General features: G+C 32.4%; 1 long non-coding RNA gene across 1 annotated transcript in view; it reads left to right on the top strand.

Moving 5' to 3' along the window:
- The first annotated feature begins 1,572 nt into the window (after nt 1-1,572).
- The window catches only part of LOC126947905 (uncharacterized), a 55,489-nt gene continuing 39,799 nt past the window's right edge, over nt 1,573-17,262 (top strand). Inside the window, exons 1-3 of the long non-coding RNA XR_007723246.1 lie at nt 1,573-1,645; nt 2,207-2,363; nt 14,376-14,451. This is a non-coding gene — a long non-coding RNA (uncharacterized LOC126947905). The remainder of the gene's footprint in view (nt 1,646-2,206; nt 2,364-14,375; nt 14,452-17,262) is intronic.

Raw genomic sequence — 17,262 nt, 5'->3', positions numbered from 1 at the left:
TAAACCAGAAAAATATGGTCCAAGAGCTATGCTAAATTTTACTGATGACCAAAAAACAAACAAACAAAAATTACAATTAAATATCCTGCTAGAGATGAAATGAAGAATAACAATAGTTTAAATGCAGAAAGCCATGGGAACCAAAAGAAGGAACAAAAAGCTGTATTTGGAGACTTAAGAAGAATTCCTTGATAAAATGGAGTCCAAGCTCACCATCAAATGGCCTTTCTCTTAAAAGAGAAAGGATGTAAAATTCTTTTGTAAGAAATGAGAATATGGCCTTGTGAAAATTTTGTATTTGAGGCATACAGGTGTTAAGTGAGAGAGGAAGCAAAGGAGACAGGTTAGATCAATTGGCACAAGGTCATAATGGGCCCTGTGAGCCACGTTAATACATTTGGATTTATCTATAAGCAAAGATGACAGTTAAATCCCTCTATTTTTATTCACATGTAAGTCATGGAAAATCTTAGGCCAAAATAGATTTCCTGAAGTTTATAATTCTTATGAATTAAATGAAAGATCAGGCCATCTTATTTTCTGATGTTCATACCAGAAAACCTAAAAGTGTAGCTCTTTGGACAGCTAGAAAAACCCATGAATGATAATACTACTAATTCTGCACCATAATATTAAAACAAGAATTCTGAAACAAAGTGAAATGTCTGCTCTCTTCATGTTTTGTAATAATGACACAGCGCATCTCAATAAACCAAAAAAAAAAAAAAAAAAAAAAAAAAGAAAAGAAAGAAAGAAAAGCAACTCTTAGAGGTAGTTATTTCAGGCTAAATATTATCAACCAGTCTCAAATTCCATTATGAGCACTGTAAAATACAGAATAAACTGTTTTCCCCTTTACATTGAATTTTAATAACTATCTCATATCTGTATTTTCAACTCCTTCCCTAGATATCTTACTATAGCCTTTTAAAGTTTGAAAATGTTTTCTTAAATATGTCCGTCTCTGAAATTTCATATCAATAATTTTTGATGAATGGAATTAAGTCCATTTTTTTCCTAGATGCATTTTTAAAAAAAAAAACTGTCATAGTTATAAACACCTGTGTTTTCTGGCAGTGACCCAAAAATGCCAAGGGAGGTATACAAAATGCTGAGTAAATATTATGATTATATTAATACTATTTTGTATCTATTTTATTTTATTCACAAATAACATGCTACAATTTTTATGTTTATTGGCATTCTTTGTTTGTTCCTTTCTTTAACTTTTTGTCTATGTATTCAGCCGTTGCACAGTTACCCATTCCTGATCTCATAACTGTAATCATTGTTAGACAGAGTAATGCAGTATGATGATAATTTCCTAACTTTAAATTTCCTGGCTTGTTGCATTTCCTTTTATGTTTAAGAACAATAGTATTTTGCTTAATTCAGTGCTTCCATTTAAAGAGTTAGAAAAACTGAGACGTGTAATCTAGTCTTTTGAGGAATTCGAACTCAACCTACTTCAAAAATAGCCACTGACTGAGGTCTGTGTGGAGAACCTAATTGGTATGAGTGAAGCACAACAGGAGATAGCAGCTAAATTTGTATGCAAGAGTCAGGATAAGAGGTAGGACACTCGCAGTGAAAGCAGAAAACAGCAAGCCAACAGTTCAGGACTAGTCATTCAAATGGACTAAAGGTCAGTTCCTTTTGTCTACCTTTCTTACAGAGTTACTGAGAGGTGGGAGATGGAAGAAATGAATTTTTCATGAAATATACTGCCTGAGGAAAAGAAAAAAATAATGTCTATTCCATTGTGCATACCTAGAGCAAAGTGTAAGGCTCGTGGAGTACAAAATGTCATAGGCAAAGCTTGACTCTTTTTTCCATCATACAGTAGGGTGAATGAAGCTTGTCAGTGACTAATATTGCATCAACTTCTTGTGATCATAAATAAACCTGGATTATAAAGAAACATGAGAAAACATCTATTTAAGTCCAGGAAATGATTCAGAATTCCCTGTATGAAGTAAAATCTAGGATGTTTTAATACTCAAGGAAATAACCAGATGTCTGTTTTAATACTTAGAAAGTTTATAATTGTCTAATTTCTTCTATAAGATAGATAATTAAATTTGAATTTATAAGATATAAATAGATGATATTTCAAAGAAGCTAATCAATAAATGTGTTCCTCATTTGCTGACCATACTCTAAGCAATTTCTGTGGGTCTGATTGTGATTTCTATGTTCCTCTTAGGTGGGGGAGAATAAATAAGGGTGGACAAAAGAAAGAAAGAAAACAGAGAACGGTGGTGAAAAAAACAAAGGAAGGAAGAGAGAAAAGAAAAAGAGGAAGAGAAGGAAGGGGAAAAACAAGACTGACTTTACAATATGAGATATACTATTATATATTGGTAAGCAATTGGAAAAATAAATATGTATAAATATAATGGATTAATTATATTTTAAACAATTACATTTAAATGTTACATTTAAAATTTTAGAATTATTAATCTGGCATAACTGTGTATTTCTAGGTGTTATTTAAATAAACATAAATTTGTTCCAATTAACTTTTGTGATAGGTTGCTCTACATTGACTCCTATCTTACATACCCATTTAACATTTTTTAGTTTTCTTTATCCTAATATAAATGAACTCTTCTGTGAGTTGCTAGATTTTCTCAAATATTAAACATTTTTATTCTTTTTGTTTTTTCCTTCTATCTCTTCCCTCTTATCTCCTTCTTACTTTGTAAATAATTTTTCTTCTTCATTCTTCTTTATTCTTTTACTTAATTATTTTTCTGTCTTTCTTATTTTCTTTCTTTCTTCTGATTACATGCAAAAGTGTACTTCTAGATCACCAAATGGGATTTCAAATTTTCCAGTTGGAGGTCTTGGTAGGATTTTTGCTTACAAGTTTTTTAGGCAATAATCTATATTAACAAAATGAAAAAGAGGTAAAATGATTAAATGTCTACTTAATTGCAGATAATTAAATAGATAAATGAAGTTAATAGAAAAATAATTTGAAATAAAGAGCAGGTAAATTAAACATCACCTGTGTTTTACTAATTGCTATTGATGTTATCACCTAAAAAAGATAAGGAGCTGTAAACTTTGTTATTTTAGGGAGAACAATTGTGACGAATATAGGACACAGCTCTGTCATCCGAATTTGAATCCTTATTTTTTTTTCCTTTTTAAATTAAACACAGTGTCTTGCTGTGTTTCCCAGGCTGGACTCAAACTCCTGTGCTCAGGCTCCTGTCTTAGCCTCTCTAATAGCTAGGACTACAGGTGTTCACCACTGTACCCAGCTTGTGGATTTAAATCTTAGTTGAAGGAATTGCTTTAAGGATATAAGGTTAGGTTCTGTTTCAGGTAAATTTGGCAATCTTACCATGACAACGACAAACAAATATCCTGAGTTGGAAGTAGTGAAAAAGTTACAATCAATAAATATCAAATTATTACAATTAAAACAAGCACATGGTATCAAATTACAACAACTTTGATGCACTGTCAACCTTGTACCAGCTAGGAATGCAAAGGTACAGTTTCTGCATCTTCTATAGCACTTGAGTTAGACATTCCCCTAAGAGCTTTCTATACATGTATTCAGTCCATTTAATTGTAATGAATGAAATCTGAAGAAAATTACCTCAGTCTTAGAGCATAACTTACTTTGCACATTTAGAGAAGTTATGAAGTACCTGAATATGTGACATCGAAGGTGAGAAGCTCATTTTTACCACCATTTCCACATTTCAAAATAGGTAATCACAATTGAAGCTCCCACTTTCCACTTTGTGTCATGTGTACATCTCACCCGTTCTGGCTTCTAGCTGATGGATCTATAGGGAACACACATTATGAAATATAAAATTGGATGCAGTATTCCTATGAAATTATACTTTTACTTCTATATAGAAAAAATAAATATGATGTATGTGGTACTGTTATTCCACTTGTGCTGAGCAACTAATGTTAAAAATCTCAAGCATACAAAATTGGTTAAATCCGTGATTTGGTAGTTTTCTTTTATGTTTCTCTACCTCTAAAGTATTTTTTACTAGCTATATTCTTGATAATTTAAAAGTAGATATTAGGACTTTCTAAAAAAGATAGTCTTCTAAGAGTTTCTGTGGGTTAGAAACTTTTTTTTTTTTTTGCTTTCTGATAATTCTTGAAAAAATATTAAACAATTTATCTCATAGAGTACTTTTAGGAAACTAAAATGTTATGATTTTTATTTTTAAGGAAATGATGATATTAGTAACTTTATTGATTAGACTACCATATAGCCCCTATGAGTCTATGACCTGCATGAATACAAGAATCCTGTCTCCTTCTCTGTATCTCAGATCCACTGACAGCACCTGGCATAGAGTAGGGTATCCATTCATAGAACACAAGAATACAGTGCTACTCTACCTGTTTATATGTTTTCCTTTGTACACTTAATTTTGTGAGGGAGTTCATGAAATGTAATCTTTCATTCTCTTGTGTGTCTGTGTTGCTGGGAGACCCAGGTTATTGACTACAATTTGTTTTTGTTCTGAATAGAGCTGCAGAAACCAAATCCAACAACTTTTGGCAAGGAAGCTTCCTTTTATCATGCACCTCCCTCCCTTGGGACTTGTAGAGTCTTCTCTTCTTGGAAGGCCTACGCATTTGCAATTCTCTACACCTACTGTAGTCCCATGAGAAATATGTTATTTTCCCAAATTTCAACAAAGAAGTTGGAATGACATTTTATTTACTGACATTGACATTATTTTGCACTTCTTCCAACTCTCAAGAAAATAAGAACCACTTGATGGTAGCAATACCACTATCACTGCTGCTTCTGTAAATAATTATTTACAATAATTAACACAACTTAATCTGACTTTATCTAACATATCTTATTTTTAGCTTTTGAATACAATATTTACTTGGATTTATCTGAGTAATTATTTGAAAAAATATCCTCAGTTTGAAACATGGCTTATTGACTCCAGATATGTCATCATCAGAACTAACTCATGGAACTTTATTCTTAACCTTTCAATATTTCAGTTTTATTATAAAAGTAATAGTCAGTTTTGCTATGATACGTAATGGTACTTTTGATTAATAAATTACTGTACACATGTGCTGCTAAAGCTCTGCAACCCTAATTTATTTAGAACCTCTTTTTTCTTTCTCTCATGCTACAGAGGTTAAAAACGTTACTGATACACTGGGTTTCCCTAGTGAATACTCAAAACATTTTTAAAATCTGATTTAAAAATTATAGCATCATCCTGTATAATTTCTTTACTAATGTACATATATCCCCAATCCCTACACCAGGAATTGGCAAATATTTTCTGTCAAGGGCTAGAGAGTAAATATTTTAGACTTGCAGGACATACAATTTCTGCCACAACTACAACTCAGCCTTTGGAGCCTGGAAACAGCTACAAACAGTACATAAACAGATGATCATGGTTGTTTATTACTGTTTCTGGACACTTGTATTAGTTTGCTAGCGCTGCCATAACAAAATACCATATACTGTGTGGTGTAAACACAGAAATTTATTTTCTCCCAGTTTTGGAGGCCGGAAGTCCAAAATCAAGGTGTCAGCAGCAGGGTAGGTTTCTTCTGGGGCTTCTCTCCTTGGCTGTCAGGTGTGACTGCTTTTACTCTCTGCCCTCACATGGTCTTTCCTTTATGTCCACGCATCTGTGGTGGCATCTATTTGTGTGTCCTGATTTTTTATTATAAAGACATCAGTCAGATTGGATTAGGGCCCATTCTAAGGCTTCATTTTAACTTAATCACCTTTGAAAGTCCTTTCTGCAAATACAAGCACATTCTATGGTACGGGGTTTAGAGCTTCAACATATAAATTTTGGAGAAACACACATTCAGCTCCGAACAACACTGATATTTGTTACCACTTAATTTGATGCAGACCTATACCAATTACATGCAAACTTTCTACTTATGAAGATATTAATATGATATTATAGAATTACAAAGCTGTATCTGCTTTAAATATTTACTACTTTTTATATAGAATGATATACTTTTCAAGACATTGGCCATAAGATTATCACATTGTTTCCATTTATGTATTTTTATCATGTTGTGCTATAAGGATCCAACAATAATTAAAACATGATATCAGCTTTCTAAGTGGGAGAAACAGCCACAAAGATATGTATTTAATATTATAGTGCAAATATAGATCTATAAAATGTTAAGATGCACACCAGAAACATACAAACTGTAGGTCAGGTCTGTGGAAAGTTGACTGAAGAGGTAACATTGGAGAAAAACTTTAAAATAAAAAGCATTCTGGTTCATCATGACAAAATGTACACACACTTTCATGTCTCTTTCCACTAAAATTTCATGAGAAATAAAAAATAAAAATGTGATTTAACCTGTATTGAAAATATAAGAGGGGTGCTATAATTCCAAGGCAAAAAATATTCTCTGGAAGATACAATGCAAATGCCTGAGAAATCTACGACTCCAAGCCAGCAAAGCCCTGAAAAATGTAATGGCAAACTAAAAGACATTTTTGAAAGAAATGAAAGAAGACATAAATAAACAAAAGACATCCCACATTCAAAAATCATGAGAGACTTCATTATTTAGATGACAATATTCTCCAAATTGATGTATAAATTTAACATAATCCCTGTCAAAATCCTAGCTAGCCTTTTTTTTGGCAGGAATTGATAAGCTGATCTGACAATATGTATGTACAATGGATTCAAAATAGTCAAAGAAATCTTGAAAAAGAGCAATGTTAGAAACTGACAATTCCCAATTCCAAAGTTTATCACAAAGCTACTGCTATCAACACAACATGATATTGGAATAAAGGTAGATGTATAGATCAATGGAATGAAATTGAGAGCCCAGAAATTAATTAATTAGATCATTAATGTAAGTAATTAGATTAATGATTAATTGATTTTCACAAGCATGCCAAGATAATCCAATGAGAAAGGAATGGTGCATGGACACCTGAATAACCATGTGCAACACAATAATGTTGACATGTTCTTTACATCCTGTAAAAAAAAAAAATTCTAAATGGATCATAGATGTAATTGTAAGAGCTAAAACTCTAAAACTCCTACAAGAATAAATAGGAGTAAATCATTATGATTTTGGTTTAGGGGATATTTTATACTACACCAAAAGCATAAATGACTATGGGTAAACAGATCATTGTACTTCATCAACATTTAAAAGTTAAGGCCACCATCAGGAAAGTGAAAAGACTAGGCATGCAATGCGAGAAAACCTTTGCAAATAGTATATCAGATAAGGAGCTTGTGACCAGAATATATAAAGAATTCTCAAAACTAAATATTAAAAATTAAAAATAAATTTGCCTGATTTCAAAGGGAGCAAGAATGTAAAGGATGTATTTCAACAGTTTTATTGATATATAATTACATACTCTACAATTAACCCAAAGTATACAACTCAATAGTTTTTAATATATACACAGTTACGTGCAAGCATTACACAATTTTATAACATTTTCACCACATCAAAATAAAACCCTGTAACCTTAGCTATTAGCTCCTAATCCTCTACCCTTCCTCAAGGTATGTATATTCTTAACAAACAAAAAACGTAAGTAAGCTGCTCTTAGTAATTTTATTACGTTATTCAAATTGTGAATTTATTCAGGTATGTAAATATATAAGTATGTATATATAAAAATAATATTAAACTGATATATATATAATAAAACATAACATCCAAATGGCATTATTTGGAGTCAATATTTTGAAATATAATAACATAAAATTCTTAAAAAAAGAATGAACTTTGTTATGTTGATTGGAAATGTAAACATAAAGGCAGAATTATTTTAACGAAAATATATTTCCTGGAGTTGTTTATTGATATGTGCAAGAACAATGGTACCTCTACAGCAAAAAACAAACTGGGATCTAGGTGATTTTTTTAAATCTAATTTCAAATTTATTTTAGATTTAGGGAGTACATGTGAAGACTTGTTACACGAATGTATGGCATGATGTTGAGGTTTGGGGTACAAATTCTGTCATCCGGGTAGAGAGCATAGTACCTAATCGGTACTTTTTCAACCTACACCCCTCTCTCTGTCTCCCTCCTCTAGTATTCTGTTGTAACTATTGTTACCATCTTTTTGTCCATGTGTACTCAAAGTTTAGCTACCACTTGTAAGTTAGAACATGTGGTATTTGGTTTTCTATTGCTGAGTTTGATTTTATTTGACTCTCAGCCTGAACATCATTAATGTATACCAATGCTACTGATTTTTCTATGTTGATTTTGTAACCTGAAACATTACTGAAGTCATTTATCAGTTTTAGGAGCCTTTTGGCGGAGTTTTTAGAGTTTTACGAGTATAGGATTATACTGTCAATGAAGAGAGAAAATGTTATTTCAGTATTTTTATATTTGATAATGTGAATACAGGATAATGTACCTTTTAAAAATAGATGCATGCTAAAGAATTAGTGATGAAATATTATGATGTCAGTAATATTTTTCAAATCATTTTCTGACAAGTTCCAAGTAAATAGTAAGTTACATATGTAATTGCTATGCTATTTATCTCTGTACCTGTATGTATATATTTGTATGTAACACTACAGAAAAAAATACATAAGACATGGTAAATGTTAATAACTATTAAATATTACATTTACTATATTATTCTTTCTATGATTAGTGCTTGCCATTTTGCATAATAAATATTTTTGAGCAGATATTGGCAATTTAGTAAGTCATAAGAATAGCCATATAATTTTTTTAAAACAGAAATGAAACATAGCACTTATTTGTATTGCAGTGAATCTAGCATTAATGATAAAAAGAGTAGAAATTTATTAATTAAAATACAATTTTTATATAAGAGATGCTTTCAACAGAGCAACATTTTAAAGTGTTATTAAAGTTTTTCAAAGTATGGATACTCACTGGAAATGTTTCTTACTCCAAGAGTCAACTGAGGTAGTAAACAAAGCAAGTGGCTACATAAGGAAGTAGGAAGTTAGACCAAATTATATTTTCTGACAACATGGCATGAAAATGCTTGTAAAAGATTGTGGCCACTCGCCTTTTCTTTCCACCTTTGTTCTATTATTTTTAAACTGTAAATCGTATCATCTTTCCTGAAAAATAAATATTAAAGTATTAAATCTTATTTGTTGCTTTAAAAAGTGAATGGATTGTTTTATTAAAAAGACACACACTGTTTTAAGAACTTCTGCACAGCAAAAGAAACTGTCATCAGAGTGAGCAGGTAACCCACAGAATGGGAGAAAATTTTTGCAATCTATTCAACTGACAAAGAACTAATATCCAGAATCTACAAAGATCTTAATCAAATTTAAAAGAAAAGAAACAAACAACCCCATCAAAAGGTGGGCAAAGGATATGAACAGACACTTTTCAAATGATGACTTTATGCCACCAACAAACATATGAAAAAAATTTCTTCATCACTGGTTATTAGAGAAATGAAAATCAAAACCACAATGAGATATCACCTCATGCCAGTTAGAATGGCAATCATTAAAATCTCAAGAAACAACAAATGCTGGAGAGGATGTGGAGAAATAGGAACACTTTTACTATGTTGGTGGGAGTGTCAATTAGTTTAACCATTGTGGAAGACAGTGTGGTGATTCCTCGAGGATCTAGAACCAGAAATATCATTTGACTCAACAATCAATACCCAATACACTGGGTATACACCCAAAGGATTATAAATCATTTTACTCTAAAGACATATGCACATGTATGTTTATTGTGGCACTATTCACAGTAGCAAAGACTTGGTGGCAACCCAAATGTCCATCAGTGATAGACTGGATAAAGCAAATGTGACACATATACACTGTGGAATACTATGCAGCCATAAAAAGGATGAGTTCATGTCCTTTTCAGGGACATGGATGAAGCTAGAAACCATCATTCTCAGCAAATTAACACAGGAACAGAAAACCAAACACTGCATATTCTCATAAGTGGGAGTGGAACAATAAGAACACATGGACATGGGGAGGGGAACATCACACACTGAGGTCTGTGTTGCGGTGGGGGTCTTGGGGAGGGATAGCATTAGGAGAAATACCTAATGTAGATGATGGGTTGATGGGTGCAGCAAACCACCGTGGCACGTGTATACCTATGTAACAAACCTGCACGTTCTGCACATGTATCCCAGAACTTTAAATATAATAATAAAAAAAAGAACTTCATGAAGGCTGTTTACTAGAAACATGTATAAACAATATGATGATGCTGTAAATAACAAAGACTCCCCTCTTTATTTGGCCTTATTAATATTATATTGTGCATATATTGCCCTATTTTTCATTCATTCATTTACTAACTGATAAATATGCGGTTGATTCCACATCTTGGCTATTATGAATACCAATTCAGAAACAGGGTGGGTACAGATACCTTTTCAACATACTGATACCATATTTTTGGGATATGTGTCCTGAAATAGGATTGCTGTATCATACTGTAGTGCTACTTTGAAGTTTTTGAGGAACCTCTATACTGGTTTCCATAATGGATTTGCTAACTTACATTCCTACCAAGAGTTTACAAAGCTTCCTTTTTCTCCACATCGTTTCCAACACATGTTATCATTTGTCTTTTTGATAATAGCCATTCTAACAAGTGGGAGGTGGTATTTCATTGCAATTTTAACTTACATTTCCCTGATGAATAGAGATGTCGACCATTTATTCATATACTTGTTGGCTATTTAAGTATTTTCTTTTAAGCAATGTCTATTCAGGTGTTTTGCCCATTTATTACATTTATTATTTCTATTTTTTGCTATTTAGTTATTTCAGTTCCTAATATATTTTGGATATTAATTCCTTATGAGATGTATGGTTTGCAAAAATTTTCTGTCATTACATAGGAGGCTCTTTACTCTGTTAATGTTTCCTTTTGCTGTGCTTCTTAGTTTGATATAATCTGATTGTCTATATTTGTTTTTGTTGTCTGTCTTTTAGGGGTCATAGCCAAAACTTCATTGCCCAGACCAAGGCCAAGATCTATGTTCCTTATGATTTTTTTCTGGTGGTTTTAGAGTTTCAGGTCTTTTGTTTAAGTCTTTAACCCTTTTTGAGTGATTTTTTAATATGGTGTGAGATAAAGATCCATTTTTATTCTTCCCAATGTGAATATTCAGGTTTTCCAACATCATTTATTAAAGAACTTGTCCTTTCCTAATTTTATGTCCTTGGCACCTTTGCTGAAGATCAATTGACTGTAAATATTTGGATCTATTTCTAACTCTTCTGATTCCATTGGCCTAAATGTCTGTTTTTATGCCAGTACCATACTGCTTTGATTACTATAGCTTTAAAACTATGATTTTAAATCAGGTAGTGTGATGCCTCCGGCTTTATACTTTTTGTCCCAAATCATTTTGTCTACTCCAGGTCTTTTGTGGTTTTGTGCAGAGCTTAGATTTTTTTTTTCCATTTCTATGAAAATGTCATTGTAACTTTGTCGTTGTGATTGCATTAAATATGCAGATTGTTTTGGGTAGTATGGACATTTTAACAATATCAGTTCTTCCAATTCATGCACGTGGGATGTCTTTCCACTTGTTTGTGTCTCCATTAATTTCTTTCATCAGTGATTTTCAGTTTTCATTGCACAAATGCTTCATCTCCTTGGTTAAATTTATTTCTAAGTATTATAGGTTTTGTTGATGCTATTGTAAGTAAGATTGCTTTCTTGATTTTTTGGATAGTTTGCTCTTAGTGTATAAAACTGCTATTGATTTTTATATGTTGATTTTGTATGCTTCAACTTTATTGAATTTATTTGTTTTATTAGGTTTTTGATGGAATCTTTAGGGTTTTCTATATATAAATTCATGTCATCTACAAACAGAGATAATTTTACTTCTCTCAAACTTGAATACTTTTTATCTCTGTTACATACTTCCTATGGCGAGGAATTGTAGTACTATATTGAATAGAAATGGCTTGAGTGGGCATCCTTGCCTTGTTTCTGATCTTAGAGGAATAGGTTTACAGCTTTTCACTGTGCAATACAATATCAGCTACTAATATGTCATATATGACCTTTATTATATTGAAATATATTTATTATATATCTAATTCCTTATAAGTTTTTAAAATAAAAAAGTGTTGAATTTTGTCAATTCCTTTTTCTGTATCTATTGAGATGATCATATGATTTATATCCTTAATTTTATTAATGTGATATATCACGTTTATTCCTTTCATATGTTTGATTACTCTTGCATGAAAGAATAAATCCCACTTGATCATGGTGGATAATTATTTTAATGTGTTATTGAATGTGGTTACCAGTATTGTGTTGAAGACTTGCACCTCTGTTCATCAGAAATATTAGCCTTTAATTTTCTTTTTTTGTAGTATCCTTTTCTGGGTTTAGAAGTAGGGTAATGCTGATCATGTAAAATGAGCTTGGAAGTATTGTCTCCTCTTCAGTGTTCTGGAAATACTTAAGAAATATTAGTGTTTCTTGTTTTTTTGAATGGTTAGTAGACTTCAGCAGTGAAGCTTTCAGGTCCTGGGCTTCTCTTTTTTGGCAGCTTTTGATTAGTGATTCACTCTTTACTAGTTATTAGTCTGTCCGGATTTTCTAATCTTTCATGATTCAGTTTTGGTAAGGTATATGTTTCTAAGAATGTATCCATTTCTTCTAGGTTATCTAATTTAATGGCATATTATATGTGTGTAGGGGAGTGTAATATATATATGGTAGTCCAGCCTTATCACCCTTATCTACAGGGATTATGTTCCAGGCTCCTTAGTGGCTACCTGAGACTGTGGATCATATCAAACCCCAAACACTATGTTTTTTACCTATAGAATAGTTGGCAGGGAGCATATACAGTGTGGATACACTGCATAAAGTTATCATTCATGACCTGGGCAAGAAAGGGTGGGACCACATAAGATTTTACCAGCTACCCAAATTGGTGCTCAATGTGAAACATAAATTGTTTATTTATGAATTTTAAAAAATATTTTTAAATCCTGGTTGACCACGTGTTGTATTCTCTTTAGTGTTGATGTAACAGAACACTTGAGGCTAGGTAAATTACAAATAAAAGGGATCTACTTGGCTCAAAATTCTGACGGCTGTAAAATCCAGAGAATGGCACCAGTATCTGTTTTGCTTCCAATAAAAGCCTCATCCTGCATCACAACATGACGGAGAAGCAGAAGGAGAATTGGTGTGTGCAAAGAGACCAAACAGGAGAGAGAGTCTGCTTCATAACAACCCACTGTCACGGTAACGAATTCAGCTTCAGGACAGTGAGAACTCATTGACTACTACAAGACTGTTTTAATACCTTCATGAGGGAGGATTCCTTATGATCCAAACACCTCTTAAAGGCTGCACCACTTCCCAACACTGTTAGATTGGCAATTAACTTCAACATGAGTTTTGTGGGGAAAAATTGTATGCAAACCATAGCACTGCCAGTAACTGAAGAAACACAGAAAGCAGAACTATCACTAATGGGGGAAAATGCAGACATAGACATACACAGTGGAATAGAATTCTTCTCAGACTCAAAAGAGAAGAAAACCCTATCATTTGCAAAAACATAGATAAAACTGGAGGACACTACATTACATTTTTCTCAGTGAGATAAGCCAGGCAGAGAAAGACAAATGTTGCATAATCCCACATATGTGTGGAATTTGAAAAAGTCAGACTCACGGAAGATGAGAGTAGAACAGTAATTACCAAGGGTAAGGGTAGAGCAGGAGAAGGATCAGAGGAATGGAAAGATGTTGGTCAAAGTATACTAAGTTTCAGAAAGATAGAAAAATGTCTGAAGATCTATTTTGTGTGGGGTGACTATTGTTATGAATAATGCATTATATTCTTGAGAATTGCTAAGCAAGTAGGTCTTTAATGTCTTCATCACAAAAAGCATAGCAAGTACATGAGATGATGGATGTTTACTAGCTTGATTGAATCGTTTAAAAATATTTACATGTATCAAAAATACCATTCTACACCCTAAATATATATAAGTTTTTCTCAGAGCTGTGACGAAGGTGCCAAATGGGACTGAAATCATATCAAGCCTCAAGTGAGGGAGGATTTTCATCAATGCTCGTAACTTGTTGTTAAGATACCTTTCTTCTCAGGTTAGACTAGTGCCTCAGCTTCTTGTTGATTGTCTCTCAGTGGCCTTACTCTGTTTCCTTCGCCATCAGATTCTCTATGGGATACCTTAGAACATGGATGTTTTCTTCATTAGAATAAGCAACAAGCAAGCAAGAAGAGTTAGAAAGAGAGTGGGGACAAGACTGAAGACAGCCTTTATATTTATTTATTTATTTATTTATTTATTTATTTATTTATTGATACAGGGTCTCGCTCTGTCTCCCAGGCTGGAGTGCAGTGGCTCCATCATGGCTCACTGAAGCCTCCACCTCCCAGGCTCAGGTAATACTCCTGCCTCAGACTCCAGAATATCTAGTACTATATGCACACACCACCATGCTTTGTTAATTATTTATTTATTTATTTATTTTTAGTATACACAGAGTCTTGCTACGTTGCCCAGGCTGCTCTCAAACTCCTGGGCTCAAGTAATCCCCTGCCTTTATTCCCCAAAGTGCTGGGATTACAGGCATGAGCTACTATGCCCAGCATATAGTCTTTTTTATAAATCTCAGAAGTGACATCTAATCACTTTTGTGTTTTTCTGCTATTGTTAGCAATGCATTAGGTGTTGGTCACTCTCAAGGGCATGTGATTATACCAGAGCATGAATATCAGAAAGAGGCAGGGATCACTGGAATTCAGTTTAGAAAGATGCCTACTGTTGGTAACAAGTTTAAAAACAAAATTTAAGAATTTTGTTTTGTTCCTAAAAAAAGGTAACAAAACATAAAAAAAGGAGAAATAGGATACTTAAATAGAACAATAAACATACAAGATATTTCAAATGTGATTATTAATATTATTAGATTGGTGTTTCATAATTTCTTTCTGTCTTAAGAGACCAATATTTTGGTTATTTAAACTTTCCAGACTATAAATAAATAACGTATTTTTGTAATTGTATCTAATAAACCTAGAGTGACCTATTGCATCATTTGATTTTACTTACTATATTGTCCCTGCTATTCTTTATGATTATCTGTTCATACATTTTACTCACACATTGGTTTAGTTGTTTCCTTTCTCCCTACATAACAATTAAGTTCAATGTACTCTTCCCTGAAAATGCTTCTTCAAACAGTATGGTTTCAGTGAACGTTATATATATTATTACCTGTGTCACCAATTATCATCTCCTGCCCTCAGTCACCAAGATAAACATAGAATATAAAAAGGGCAAGTAAAAGACTATAACTTTTCTTTAAGCTGTGTCAATTTAGTGCTGACTTGCTAGAAGGATTATCTGTGCTTCCTCTTTACAACTTCAGCTACACGAATTTGGTTTCCATTATTTGCAATTAGAGAATTCTGACTGGTATAACATCTAACACCCTTTCAGTTTCATCACCACTTCAATGCCAATGATACTTGTTTGCACAACAGCCTCTCCCATAGTCCTATAAGACTTGCACAATTTTGGTTATACAATAGAACTAACATCTGGGTAAATGCGTCATTGGCTTTAGGGCAGGACTAATAGGGAATACAAAGTAGGGAGTAAACATTGTATCTCAGAATGCATGATTTAGAGGAAGCAGAACATAGGATTGTGCTTCACGGACTCATTGTAAGGCAACAGAGTCTCTGTGCATACAGATAATGTAGATGATTCAATCAATACCACAGATAGAAGGAAGATAGGGAAAACTACAGAAACTGGAAAAACAGAAGGTTTTAATCTCTTTCCAGAATTTTTAACCTTTATTAAGCAAGAGACTGGGACAAAACCCAATGATAATAACTGGCAAGAGCAGAGCTATAGAAAATATGACATATTATCATTTACTTGTCCTATTGTACCCCCAGACTGGTGGTATTGTCAGGAGCAATATTTATTTATTAAGTTATTAATAAAAGGCCCTTTTTGTATGCTTCCTTAGGATTATAGAGAATAGCGATTTCCATTGTAGTAAAGATTAGGTGTAATTATGTCTCTTAATATCTTCTTACTTTGGATTGTTATTCTTTTTTCCTTGACAGTTCACTAGTTACCTTAAAGAGTTAGTAAATTATGTATATACAAGGCATTCTAGTATTATGTCACATTTACAGATACTTAAGGCATAAGTAATTAGATGAAATTGTATGACTTTTTGACAATTAATTTACTAAGGCATTTGTTGAGTTGATAAGATTATTGTATGTAACTTAGTTTTTTGAACTTTAGCAGTACTTGATTTTATTAAAAATTGCATTTTTTTTATTTTGAAAGTTCTAATATACCATTTTATATTGGTTTTGTTTATTATCAGTACTGTTACTCAAAAAACATTGTATAACATTGCATCCCATTAATATATTAACTAATCTATCAAGAATTGTATTTCATTATTTTCTTTTAATTTATATGACTGCAACCTTATATATGAAGTTACTGAAAAGAGAAGAGTAAACCAAATATAGGATAGCTTGTAATCTCAGTAAAGATAATGTTTCATAATAGCCTTAGTATTATTTATCTTAAGTATGTAAGATTTAATACTAAACTTATCCACTAAGATGTGAATAAATATTAAAGTAAGTAAGCAAATGATAAAGCATCTAGACTTTATTTAGAATTATTTCAGTTATAATCTTGTGATATATCTACTCCTTGAAACTGTGTCTAGTTATTTTCCTTTCACATTAAAACTATATCCACCATTTTATTTGCTTGTTAACATTTGTGAGTTAGTTTTCCTAACAGTTCAGCAGAGAAAGTAGTATAAAATGCATTAAATAAAAATAGTTATAGGAAATATCAACTACTTAAAAATTTTTCTACTTACAAAATCAATTAATTCTTATGTATTTGTGAAATATTAATTTCTGCCAATAGACAGAAAAATGCATTGAGAGTTTTGGTTAGGATTATTTAGGAATTAGTCTGTTTACTAGCATAGTTCTGTGACTTACCATAACCAGAACCAAAAATGATACAAAACTTGTTTAGCCCAAACACATCCATGATTTGAAATCAACACAAAGCCACAGGATATATAGTACTTATCATCTAAGATTTGCCATGGGTCAGGAGCCTGACAAATTTGAACTGGGTCCTCTGTTCAGGATCCAACAAGGCTGAAATTAAGTGTTGACTGGGTATGTTCT

Source organism: Macaca thibetana, chromosome 2 (genome assembly GCF_024542745.1).
Source record: "Macaca thibetana thibetana isolate TM-01 chromosome 2, ASM2454274v1, whole genome shotgun sequence".
NCBI classification, from domain to species: domain Eukaryota; kingdom Metazoa; phylum Chordata; class Mammalia; order Primates; family Cercopithecidae; genus Macaca; species Macaca thibetana.
Note: the sequence above shows the minus strand (reverse complement) of the source record. Positions and strands in the feature narration are given on the sequence as shown.